This window comes from Coenobita brevimanus, chromosome 70 (genome assembly GCF_032717465.1).
Source record: "Coenobita brevimanus isolate Jiangsu-jjx chromosome 70, ASM3271746v2, whole genome shotgun sequence".
In the NCBI taxonomy this organism is placed as follows: Eukaryota; Metazoa; Arthropoda; class Malacostraca; order Decapoda; family Coenobitidae; genus Coenobita; species Coenobita brevimanus.
In genome coordinates this window covers 38,422,956-38,437,084 of record NC_137023.1, presented here as the reverse complement: position 1 = coordinate 38,437,084, position 14,129 = coordinate 38,422,956, and positions in this window count along the sequence as shown.

Sequence of the window (14,129 nt, the reverse complement as noted above, 5' to 3'; positions counted from 1 at the left end):
CACTGAGACAAGTAAAGTTCTTGTCAAACACTATTACTAATACTATTACTACTACTTCTTCTTCTGCTGCTACTACTACTACTACTACTACTACTATACTACTACTGCTACTACTACTACTACTAATAATAATAGCAGCTTTGAAATGTGAGAACACATGAATACAACGGTTCATCCTGAATCGCCAAAAGACGCTCAATCTTCACATATACCAATAGGACGAGTTTTATTACGTTCCATATAAAATACAAACAAGAATTTCTGTTTATGAAGCAACCCCTAACCTACACCACTAAAGACAGAATGCACGTAATAAATGTGAAAGTACAGTGCATGTACACCTACGAATAGCAGAAATACCGGTAATATACGCACTACAAGACAAAATCCCCTGCCCTGTCATTCACAGTATCGGTATATCTATTGCCAGTGAGGATGGTCAGAAATTTGCCTGGCCTCCCCGACCCCGACCCTGTACATGACGGCTCAGCGCTGAAACCTGAAACAATTACTGATGTTGCAGCCACTCCATCCCAGCATCCAATACACTCTTTTACAATGAACCAGTTGGGGAATTTACCGATGGCGTAAGCGTGGTCAGGGTGTCCATTTCACAACTCTCTCTCTCTCTCTCTCTCTCTCTCTCTCCCTTCCCTTAGCATTCTTCCCCCACTCCCTTTGTAACTGCTTCCATTTCTTCTTCCGTTCTTCTCGCTGTTGCTTTCCCACTCACCTTTTTATTCTTCCCATTCTCCGTTCTTCCTCTTGTTGTTTGTCCTCCTTTCGTTGTAACTGCTTCCATTTCCTCTCCTTCCGTTGCTTTCGCTGTTCCCCTCCCTGTCTAAGTATTCTTCCTACACCCGTTCTTCTCGTCATTCTTCTGCCTCTCTCTGTAATTGCTTCTATTTCTCCACCTTCAGTTCTTCTCGCTTCTTCTCTTCCTCTGTCCTTCGCTTTCTTCCTGCACCTGTTCTTTCTCTTATTATTCTCCCTCCTTGCCCCTCATAATTGCTTCCATTTCTCCTGTTTCCATTCATATCCCTGTTCCTCTTCCTCTGTCCTTGCTGTTCATCCTACATCCGTTGTTCTTCTCATAATTCTCACTCTTCTTCCATTGTAACTGCCTTTTCCCACGTCTGTTCGTCCTTCGGCCCTTTCACTTGTTAATCCTCCTCTTCCTCCCAGTCTTCTCGAGTTTCTCTTCCAGTCTTCCTCCTCTTACCGCGAAATTCTGGGCCAAGAGGCAGGAAATCGAACGAAATTTTTGAGAGCTCCCGCACCTCACAAGGGCACTCAGGAACAAAGTGGTGATAGTGATAGTGATAGCGGCGTGCGTGCGTGCGTGAACTGAATACTCCACTTTCTTTTCCTTTCACGAACTTCTCTTCTTGGTGTGGCTGAAAAGGATGGGATGGTGGACGGAGGCAGTATTTTCATTATCATTTTTCCTTCATTTTTATAACGTACATAATCATTGTGTCCCTTTAGTAATAACTTCACGCTCTCCCAAGTACTTTTATTTTTTACCTTCTCTCCTAAATATTTTCCCTTTTTTCCCTAATACTTTTCCATACCTTCTGCTTTCCCTCCCTAATACATATACTCCTACACCTGACACTTCTTGTCTCCTTTCCTCCCTAATTCATCTTACCACTCCTTCTCCCAGAATTTTTTCCCCACTCTCCCTACGACTTCTCGCTCCCTCCTTTACCTCTCCTGCCTCCACCTTCTCCTTTCCTCCCTCCCTCGCACCCTCCCTCCATGCTTCCCAACCTCCACCCTCGCCTAACCTCTTCTCCCTACTACCTCCCCACTACCCTCCCACCCACCCTCATTATATCGGGTCGCTTCATCAGTATCCGGAGCGGGGGAGAAGAATCCTAAAAAGCGTTCCTAATCACGGCATAATTTAGTCAATGTTGCCCGGGGAAGGAGTTGCCGTTCTTAGTGATCTCCCTATGGCTGGTGTTATTCTGGATTACGACATTTGGATGCACTCACATTCTCTTTAATCTTCTTTTTTCTCTCTTCTCTTCTCTCTTCTCTTTTCATTTTATATAAGAGAAAATCAGTAAAAAAATAAAGTGCATGCATAGAGTAAGTATGTGGCTGTATGCCTACATTCTCCATTTCCATACTATTGTACTCTCTGCCTATCCGATAAAATTCCTTAAGGTTTTTCAGTCCTGCAGGGTATTACTTCCTCTCTCTTTTCCTGTACGGCACATGCTGAACGGTCTGGAGGGTTGGGGAAAGAGCATTCTGCTGTGCTATCCTTTTCTCCTGCTCTTACACTTATAGCACTGTATTAGTTAAGAAGGCAGGATCGCCTCGTAGGGACCGTAACGTCTGTGTGGTCTGTATGTCTATGTAACTGTGTAACTCTTACCTTCTCTTTCCATCTCCTCTCTCTCTCTCTCTCTCTCTCTCTCTCTCTCTCTCTCTCATATCCCGGGATTTTATCCGGATTCTTCTCAAAATTAACTCCTCACACAAGCTCATTAAACAAGCTAATCTTCTCTGTCCTCCTCATCTTCATTTGCTCTTCATTCTCTCTCTCTCTCTCTCTCTCTCAAAAATGGAGTACTTTAATTTCCTATACCATTATTCCTTTTCATGAATGAATTTTCGTAAAGTGAACCTCCATTTCCTCAGCTCCATTAAAATCTGGCTCAGTTTCTCCGTTGTTTCTTAGTCATCTGTTTTTCATTTTTTTGTTTTTTTGCCTTTGCATTTATTTCAGTTCCAATTTTCATCTGATACGAGGATTTTTGTAATGTGTAATGTGGCTGGGTCATATTATTTCAACTCATCCTTCAACCTCCTCACTTCCTTGGTGTGTGTGTGTGTGTGTGTGTGTGTGTGTGTGTGTGTGTGTGTGTGTGTGTGTGTGTGTGTGTGAAATCAAGCAACGGCCGTGTTATTTTTTCACATATATTATTCAACTGTGGTAGTGAATGGATTAACTAAGGCTATATCTATTCTCTCTAGCTCTAAAAGTCTGTTATACGGTAGAGAGAATTATTTTGAGGTAGTCTGTCAAGAGAATAATGGAATATACGTCACTGGAGGGATGGGTTATGCTGTACAAACGAGGGTGAAAGACAAAGGTAAATGAATGAGATATGAATACCGGCAAGGAGAGAGAGAGAGAGAGAGTGAGAGAGATTCGCCACCCTCAGCTCCTTCACTTCAATCCAACATCAGCTTCCGTCATTAAAAAGGCAGATTACAAAACACACTTTTTAACATATTTTAAAATCAGAACGATCATGTTTAATTAAATCGCAAATCCAAAAAATATAAATGATAATCTGAAAATAAAAAAAAGGGGGAGAAAAAAAAATCATGGAACTTCAATAATACGAGAGACATGCAATTCAGAACATTTTTAAAGAATTCTGTATTTTAGTGGACACTCGACCAGATTTAATCACTTTCATTATCACATTCATTACCACACTCAGCTGGGCGGTGGCGATGACGGGACTGGTAGTGATGATGATGATGATGATGGTGATGTGGATGGTGGTGATGATGACGAAGTGGTGGTAATTTTAGTGATGAAGCTGATTACGCAATGAGTAGTTACTGTTCGTGATACTGGTGATGATGATAATGAGTAGTTATTGTTAGTGATACTGGTGATGATGATATTGGTAGTTATGATAATGATGATGATGATGATGACGATGCGGGATAGAGACAATGACTGTGACAGTTAATAGTGATGAGACGATGATTATAAAGCGACAGAGAAATAAGAGGTAGTGTATGAGAGAAGAGTGAGAAATTTCGCAAGAGGGTAGAGAAATAGGGGTTGACAGCGGGAAAATGAATTCAGGGAGAGAGGAAGGTGAATTACAGGAGATGAAGAGAAATGAAGAGACACAGAGGGGAAGAAGACAAAAGGTCAAGATAAGAAAGGAAGATCACTACCTAAAACTATGAAAATTAATCTCTGACATAAAAAACGGAAATAATAAAAAATAACCACGAAGAACAGCAAACTACTAATGCTACTACTTCTGCAACTACAACAACTACTACTACAGCCACGACTCCGAGTACTATTACTACTACTACTACCACCGTACTACTATTACTATTATTACTACTACTACTACTAATTAAAAAATTCTTTCACAAAAAATTATTAGGCAGTAACGACCATGAAGCCTGCAACATTTTAGCGGTCACTCAACCGCTATCATTTCCCGGCTGGATGTCGCATTATCACGTTAATTAGCATAATCATCGCCATATTAATTAGCACAGTGGGCACTCATTATCATAGGCAGAATTTGGGTGGTTGTGGAAATTAAAACCTAGAGAGGTCAGAAGAGCAGTGACCTCAATTAACCTCTAGATTTCGGGTGATGTACAGGGTAGTTCGTAAATAGCGCCCCACTAAAAACTCCTCTAGCGGTATCTTGTGTGTTATAGGTACGGCTCTGTCTGCTGGTGTGGGCGTGGGTGCTTCAGTGGGAATAAGAAATTAATTAATGGTGCTGGATGGACACTGATAACGCTGATGAAACCATCCCTGCAGCACATGAGATATCGCCCAGTGGAGAAAACTGTAAAAAATATAAAGGAAAAACCACACACAACGTATAGGAAATTATACATCGCGTTTTTTGTGATCTGTGGCTGTGTTGTTTATGGTGGAGCAAGGAGAAAATTGGTTCACATCAGGGGTTCTCTCTCTCTCTCTCTCTCTCTCTCTCTCTCTCTTAACATGTTCACCTTTCACTCTCAGTGTTCTTCCTCACCCTAATCCTACACCAGCGCTTCTTACATTTCACTTTCATTTCTCGTTTTCAGTTCCATTTTTAACACTGATACATAATCCACTTTCAGCACATTTGCTTAACATTATCCTTAGCAGTCCAGCTTCATCCAACATGCTCACCTCTCACAGTTCACTTTCATACATCACACTCATTACTCACTATTCACCATACAGATTCACTACTCACTTAAAACATGCACATAACCTTACTCTCACAACTTAGTCACGCTACTCCTCTCACCACCACTCACTTTCTCTATCCACTCTTCCCCTCGCACTCACGGGCATACGTTCACTCTCATTGTTCACTCTCACACACGTTCACTCTTCACTGTCACCAGCCACCTCCACCACTGACCCCCAGTAGACCCCCAGTAGGCCTATCTTGTACCTAATTATTACTTTTTTTATCTTCCACTGCCATTCCTCCATCCTTAAAGGTCCTATCACAGTAAACACTCACCCCATACTCTCTCTCTCTCTCTCTCTCTCTCACTCGCACACACACACACACACACACACACACACACACACACACACACACACACACACACACACACACACACACACACACACACACACACACACACACACACACACACACACACACACACACACACACACACACACACAAAGAATTCCCAGGGCCAATGAACCTACAATGGCAATTGATATCACACTCGTCCCCAATAAGAACTGGGCGAGGTGTGAATGTGCCAAAGGGTGGCGTTGTAGGGTGGCGTATGTGTGTTATTACGGCGACACCAATAATTCCGCCTCACGTCCCTACATCACAATTACACGGAACAAAATAACGAGAGGCCGGGGTAGAGGAAGCGAGGAATTGTGTATGTGGGTGCGTGTGTAAGTTGTGGCTAGGAGGGCACGAGGGTGAGGTAAACGAGAATGGGAGAAGGGAAAGCGAGGAATGATGGAGGAGTAGATGAAGATAGGACGGGAGGGATGTCATGTGTGTAGGTGAGAGGGTACTGAGGGAAGGATACAGAGGTGAGGTGAGGTAAAAAGGATGGGGAGAAGGAAGGCGATGACTGAGAGAGAAAAAGGTAGAAAAAGGGTTGGAGGAACAGAAGGATGAACTGAGAGTGGTTGTGGATGAATCTGGAGAGGAAAATGAGTAGTTTTCAGGAGACAAATAAGGTACAGAAAAAGAATGGGGGGAAGAAACTTCAAGTGGGAAGGAAGAGACGAGAATCGCTAGAGTTGAGGCCGAGAAAGAGGAGGAGGAGGAGGAAGGGATGGTGGGGAAGGATGGGAGGGGAAGGATTGGAGGGAGGTAGGAGCTACGAGGATGTAAACTGTACCAACAAGACCCAACTAGGCTCCATTGCTTACTAAAGCTGGCTCGCAATTCCTGCCTTTCAGTCACCGCCTCTCGCTTCCTCCCGCCTTAATTCTCTCCTCTTCTCCCCTCCAATTTCTGTCTCGCTAATTCATTTTTCCTTCATTTCCCCCAGACGAAGGACCAAAGAGACGGGCGTTCTCTGCCGTTTGGGCCAACTTTAGTCCACTCACTTTTTTCGGACTAAAAAGACAACTATTTGTCTTTTTAGGATTTCGTTCATATATGTAAATAACTTTAATTATTCTTTTGCTGTTTAATGATGTTTCGAAAAAATTCCCTTGGCATACCAATAAACGCTAAAAATATACGTGTATGCGTAAGTATAAGTTATCTTTCTTTCATAACAGCAACAGACTTTTTACAAATCAATTTATTCTCTATCACTTAACCTTCATGTTCATGTACTACATTTTTGTTTTAAGTTATCCAGGATAGATGTGTTTTTAACTGTTTAACGCTTTGACACAGTACAGTGCAAATAAACATCACAGGAAGCACTAAAAACAGTAAACACTTAAGAATTTATTTGTGCTTACTTTTCTGACAGAGCACCTTATACCATTATTCATTCTACCTCCCTTTATTAGCTTTTATACAAACTTTTCCCTGCTTTTTATGCATGTCATTTCACTTTGTCGCTGCTTTACTTGTCACTCAGTTAAGTGTCTGTTTAAGCCAATCTCAAAGTCTTCTCTCGCTCTAACGTTATTATATTTTAGGAGATGTCTGAATACTTGTTTTTGTTAGACGTACCCTCTTTCCCCGACTTTTTTTTTTTTTTTTTTTTTGATCTGGGCCGCCACAAGGACGCAGGATGAATGGTTGTCATCAGTCCGTATTGTTGTGGATTAAGTTTTGTTGCAGATGTTTTGCTCTGAGTGTGACCTTGATAACGATGATATTGTAAGTAAAAAAGAAAAAAAAAAGAAAGAAAAAAAATGACTATGTTGCTCTTGTCTACCTTCTCATTACCCCGACTCCCCACCCAGTGACCCCTTCCCTACAGCCACCATCTTCCCCATCCCTTTCACATTCCTCTTTACATCCCACGTTCCCACATTCCCCTCCTTCCACACCGACAACCGTACCTCATCCATCCAGCTCACAAAACTATCCTACCCACTTCTTGTGCTCCTATCCATCTCTACCGACACCATGCATCTCCTAGCCTACTGTCCTCTCATCTACTCTCTCACATTTCCATCCCTTCATCCTGACTCTCACCCTCTAAATACCTACGGTACTGCTCTCCTTCCTGCTTCCCTTCCACTGTCCATTCCCATAGTCCTTCCATCCTTTCATACTATCCACACACACACACACACACACACACACACACACACACACACACACACACACACACACACACACACACACACACACACACACACACACACACACACACACACACACACACACACACACACAGAGCCATCCACGAGACCTGAACAAACACATTAGTACCACAACCTCCACCACCTCCACGTTTACAAACACCATCAATTACCCACACCCTCACCTACCAACACCCTCAGCAAGCAACACAGTGGCCTGATAATCACAAATTCACGATATGAGTTACCAGCTGTTTTAGGGAGAAGACTGATGATACGAATAACTGTTTTAGTGATTTTCATATTGCCCATCAACTATAAAAATGCCAATCCCCTTGTATGTGTTGGGCCTGAAGTTAGGGAATAATTTAGCATTTTATGTAGGAGTGTAACTTACTTCCTTAAATGACGTTACCTAATCGAGTAGCCTACAATCACATTTAAAGGAACGAACTCACGACCTGATATAGTCGTCACTCCCACCTGGGCATTCTAACCACTGTACCACCAGGGAAAAGTTCTGACTCTCGCCACACCTTTAGAAACCTCAAGTAGCGTAGGTATTGCGAGAGTCCTAATTGAGTTATCCCTAACCTACACCCTTCACCAGTCTACCTGCATCCATACTCTGACCTACCCACAGCCTCACCAAGCCTAAGTACACTCTCATCTACCTCTACCCCAGCTCACTTACACTCTCACTTACCCACATCTTCCCCTACCTGCTGTACATCCTCACAGTACCCATATCATCACACTCACACACTCACCTACCTAATCCCTCACCAACCCACAACCTCACCAATCTATTCCCTCATCAGCCTACACCTTCTCCTACATACACTCTTACCTATCCACATTTTTACCTACCTACACCATCACCTACTCACATCCTCACCCACCTACACGCTCACCTACCTATAGTCTCACCCATTCATACCCTCACCTATCCACACCTGAGGGCCACTACGCTAATCAGGTGTATTGAGGCAGATGTGAGGCTGCCGGTAATTTAAACTAGAAGTGCTGACTCGGCCTGGGGGTACACATGGAAATTATACATAGGGTCTACACTGCCCGGAGACATACACAGGCTTTACACAACAAGTATACACCGGGTCTATATAGGGTTTAAATGAAATGTATACGGTACACGGAAAAGTGCACATAACGGGTACCAATATGTGTGTAAGAAACGTATGATAATGTGGGTTATGTAAACCTAAAGTACACCGAAAGGTATACACAGGTTACGTACACAGGGTCAGGTTCACATGGGTCTCTGAATGCCCTAATCAGTGTCGCTTGTGGGGAGGGGGGAAGGGAGTCTTGCGAGGCTGGAGATGATGGTAGCTTTTTTCTTTTATTTCTTGTGTGTGTGTGTGTGTGTGTGTGTGTGTGTGTGTGTGTGTGTGTGTGTGTGTGTGTGTGTGTGTGTGTGTGTGTGTGTGTGTGTGTGTGTGTGCGCGCGCGCATTTCCACGTATTTTAAACAAACATACAGAAGATTGCAAGTACTTAAGAAATGAAGTAGCGTAATGGTAAAGTGTTGGGGTGTAACAGCATAGAACTAATGGTCATGGTGTTTGGTGTACTATAAATCCAATATCCTGCACTTCCAGTTCCCCTAAAAGGCACTAATTCACCAACCAATTACCAGTACCGACACACACCCAAGGACACTCATCATGTTAAGCGGCACTACGTCACATCGTGCACACTCTCACAAATGCACACTCAGCCACTACGCATATCCAGTACACACTCAACCACTACACACATCCTGAATACACTCACAAATGCACACTCAATCACCATTCACATGCAGTACTCACTCACATATGCTCACTCAGCCACTACACACATCCAGCACACATTCACAGATCCACACTCAACCTTTACCCACATCCAGCACACACTCACAAATTCATACACAACTCTCACATTAATACGGCTCGGCATATTATCTCTTCACACAGTTATGAACATCGAGTATTCCTCCTATTACGGTAATATCATCCCACAAATACAATGCTTCCAGGTATTTACACTAGCAATCCCTTATCTTGGTAATATTTCTCTTCTGCCTGCCTGTGCTAAGATAATACTCCTCATTTTCCATCGTGTTATTAGTACTCGATGTGTAGCTCAGTATAACTCGTACGGTATGATAATTAGTCTGATTAGCTTGCAATTGGGTCCGCTTGGGATGGATTAAAGAGAGAGAGAGAGAGAGAGAGAGAGAGAGAGAGAGAGAGTTTACTTCCATAATAACTCAAAATACAGTCTAAGATCCAACCCAGACCGGGCTAAATGCAGACTTAACAAATTTATTATCTTGTGGATTTCGTCTAACCCACACAAATTAATTAACGCAAATATGAAGACGAATAAAGAAGAATGAAAAAAAAAAAAAAGCTTGAAGAGAGACACTAGGAGACGACGACAGAAAACAACCACCGGAAAAAAAAAAAAAAAAAAAAACAGAGACAGAAAAAGACAGAAGATGAAGAAAGACAGGTGACTAGGCATAAGCGAGAGGATTTAAGAGGCAGCCAGTAGGTCAGCATCTTGATCTGAGTTTCATCAGGCCTACTTAAGTAACTAAATGCAAATATCAAGGTGGAACGTAGAGGATGAAATAGAAGAAAAAGATTAAACGGAGACACGAAAGACAAATGAGGAGGAAAGACATCAGACTTCATAAATTGAGATGAAGAAGCCTAAATAACAGACACTGAGCCAGTAACCTTGATGCCCGAGAACATCTTTTTTTTATTATTATTATATTTATGTCTTTTGACGATTTTATTAGGATCGAGATAGACTTTTCGACCTAGGGGGAACAGACAGGTCCATCGTTTTCCCCTTCTCTACCTGGATGCAGCACTAAGATTAATACTCATACAATCGTCTGGCAGAGGCAAGAAAAAACTATCACGTCATCGTACTGAAGGAGTTAGCAACGGCAGCCTTGACACAGCCCGCCATAATGGATAGTTTATTAGCTCATCTTCATTATCTGTGTCTTCAGGAAATAATGGACTTAAATCTAAGGTAATCGGTTTATCATTAGGGGTCCCTACGTCCCAGACCACTGTCGTAAGAAAGGCGTACTGACACACAGAGATGGAGAGATGAATTATTGATCATGAAGCAAGAATAAAGACAGATTGTCATTGTGAAACGATAGCATTTTTCTGCCAGATATGAACAGTGGTATATTGATGAACCACCCAGTTACTAACGCTGAAACATCGTGTAGCGGACTGGGAGCTCAGTAGCTTAAACTACCTACCAAGGTAAAAATAAGCAAACAGAAATTAAGAAATATAAACATAACTTTTCAAACTTATAAACAAATAAACTGTCCAGACAGGAGCACACACACAAACTGTTAACTAAACATGGAAACGTATGTTTGCCTGACCGAGATGGAAAAGTCGTCTCATTTTTTGTTGTACATTATTGAAACACACCTGGAACAAGATGTCTGACCTTTCCCTGTTGTTGTGTTACATAAAGTGGAATACAATATGACCATTTCGTGTCTTCAAAGCGTTTAAATCTTGTCTTGTTTACACCTTTGCATACTCAGTTGTAAAGATACGACGGCTCTTAGTCGTGTTTAATCGCCTCTTTTTTCACTTATCGTCTTCCTTATTCAAACGCTCACTTCTCTCATCATACCCACTCAAATAACTGGTCCAACTTTGATCTCTGAACCTTTTTAACCTCTTGTTCCCTGGATATTGCTTTGCCTCCCCTCCATTTTTTGTGTCTTCCCTCCAAATCTCTCTCACTCCATTTACCACGCTCAATCTTTCTCCATCGTTCAGGTCCCGTTTCGTCTCCTCTCCGTCTCTTCCTCCTTCACTTTCGTTTCGTCACATCTCTCTCACGCCATTTCAGTCTTTTACATTTGTTTTCTATCATCTGTCTGTCTGTCTGTCTGTCTGTCTGTCTCTGTCTCTGTCTCTCTGTCTCTGTCTCTGTCTCTCTCTGTCTCTGTCTCTCTGTCTGTCTGTCTCTCTCTCTCTCTCTCTCTCTCTCTCTCTCTCTCTCTCTTTCCACTGCCTCCCATCATCAGTCATTCCTTCTCACTGACATAGCACACTCAGCCCACGATGGATCACTCTCACCTCAATCCTCTCCGTCTGTCCATCCTCACCACTCCTCCCCCCTGCTCAAGATTTACTCCGTCTTTACCACTGACTCCTTTCTCTTCACCACTCACTTAGTCCCACCTCACCACCCAGTCCCCGTTCCTCATCACCAACTCCTTCCTCTTTACCACCCACTCCTTTCTCCTCACCAGTCACACCTTCCTCATCACTTACTCAGCACTCACCCACTCACCCTCCCACTCACATCCTACAACTCACCACTTCACCACTCACTCCTGCAGTTAATCTCACCACTCAGGCTTATTTCTTCTCATCAGTCCCTCCCTCTGCTCATTGTCACCACTATTTCACGACTCACATTACCCTCTCCCTCATACCACTCATTTTCAGCATTCATTTTTCACCAGTTACTATTTTGACTCATTGTGGTAACTTTATCTAAATATTTACTCTCTTCCTCTGCTTTCCACATATGATTGTCACCACAGACTTTCTCTCTCTCTCCCTCTCGCTCTCGCTCTCTCTCTCTCTCTCTCTCTCTCTCTCTCTTCATTTCCCAACCACTCACGAAGCATTCAACCAACTTACTCTCTCACTCATATCCTTCCACTCACTCAGCTCACGTTTTTTCCCACTATCTCAGCTCGCTCACTCTCTTTTCTCACTCTCCTTTTCCCGTCAGCACCTTCACTTCACCACCTGACCTTCATTAGCATAGAGATCCTGAGCTCATTTGCATTCATCATTATCTTTTTTTTTCTTAGCTCTATCTCTTAGTGCCTTCAGAGAGAGAGAGAGAGAGAGAGAGGGGGGTAGAGAATTGAATGAATGAATGAATGAAGGAAGGAAGAAAGGATGGTTGATCAGGAGAAACAGACCCGGAGAAGCACTTAAGCAGTATACTAAAAACCTAATTAACACCGTAATCAGATCCACACCAAAGCAGTAAAAGAGGAGACGAAAACAGCCACAGCTCCAACAGTGAGATAACAGCGACGGCATAACAATTTGAAGTTGAGATGGGAGCGAGAAAAAAAAGAAATGAGAGAAAAGCCAGGATAACAATAGCCTGAGATTTTATGACGATGCAGGAGGTCAGGGCCACTCGCTTCCAATTACTCGCTAATCATAAGTCCCTTTTCCTTTGACGAAGTGGAAGATCAGACAGACTATAGTATTAAGATCGGCTCCCGGTCTGTTATTTTTTTTATGGATTAAGGCTACACATTCACGAAACCTTTCTTCATACAGGGGAAGAGGGTATTATTATTATTATTATTATTATTATTATTATTATTATTATTATTGGTCACCCTCCATTGTGCTGGATTCGCACTGGGATTTGACCCTAAAAGCACACACACCAATTTCCAACTACAGGGAAATGGCCGAAGAAGGAGGGGGAGGGGGATAAGGGAGACTTAAGGGCAAGGAAAGTGGGGGAAAAAGGAAAGTTAAAGGAGGAGGAGGGAGGAAGTGGAAAACGAAAGAAGGGAAAGAAAGGGGAATTAGCCTAAAGGAAAGTTAAGGGTAGGAAAGTGGGAATAAAGGAAAATTAAGGTAAGGAAGTGGGCCGGAACAAAGGCAAGTTAAGGGAAAGAAAAGGGGGGGAGAGATGTAGGAAAGTTAACGAGAGGGTAGGATGGGTGAGGGAGGGTAAGGGAGGAATGAAGGAAAGCTAACGAGAGGGTAGGAGGGGTGAGGGAGGGTAAGGGAGAAATGTTCGTGTCAACGCCTCAAAACAACTTCTCCCCGACTCGAAGTTACGGAGCGCCAAACTCTGCCACCCCGGACTCAGCTACACTGCACTTTCCCTGCTGATGATGGATATTGTCACCATTCATTTCCCTCTCAAGTTCAGATTCCAAAGTTTCTTCATTCCAACGAGCGAGGCAGGTCTGACTTACCGCCCTTCGCTTTTTTGGGTGGTGGTGGTGATTGTGCTATGTTGTGATGATAGTGTTGTTGTGGTGTGTGTGTGTGTGTGTGTGTGTGTGTGTGTGTGTGTGTGTGTGTGTGTGTGTGTGTTTGTGATGGTGGCGGTGGTGTTGATGGCACTGTGTAAGGACGCCAGACTTAAGGAATGTGGATGAAGGAAACACTTGGTAGGAAAGGTAAAAGGAGGGGAGGATAAAGATAGTTAAAGAGGAAGAAAATGCAGTAGGGAAGAGGGAAGAAAGGAGGTAAGGACGAGGGGGGAAGAGGGAGATGATAGGAGTAGTGAAGGAGGAAGAAAGGGTGGTGAAGGAAATATAAGTGCTTAGAACTGGCTGAACTGTGGAAGATAGTGCGGCATAAGTTTAGGAAGGGGCCGCGAGGAAGGGAAAGGAAGGAGGATGAATGGAATGGAGGAAAGGGAGGAAGGGAGGGAGAGGGAGTGACTGGCGGAAGGGGAAAAGCTGAAGGAGGCAGCAATGGTGAGCCAAAGGGTCAGTAGGATATTGAAGAGATTCCCGGTAGATGTGAATGTGCATTCTTTTAGTAAACATTTTCTTTTCACCTACATTTCAA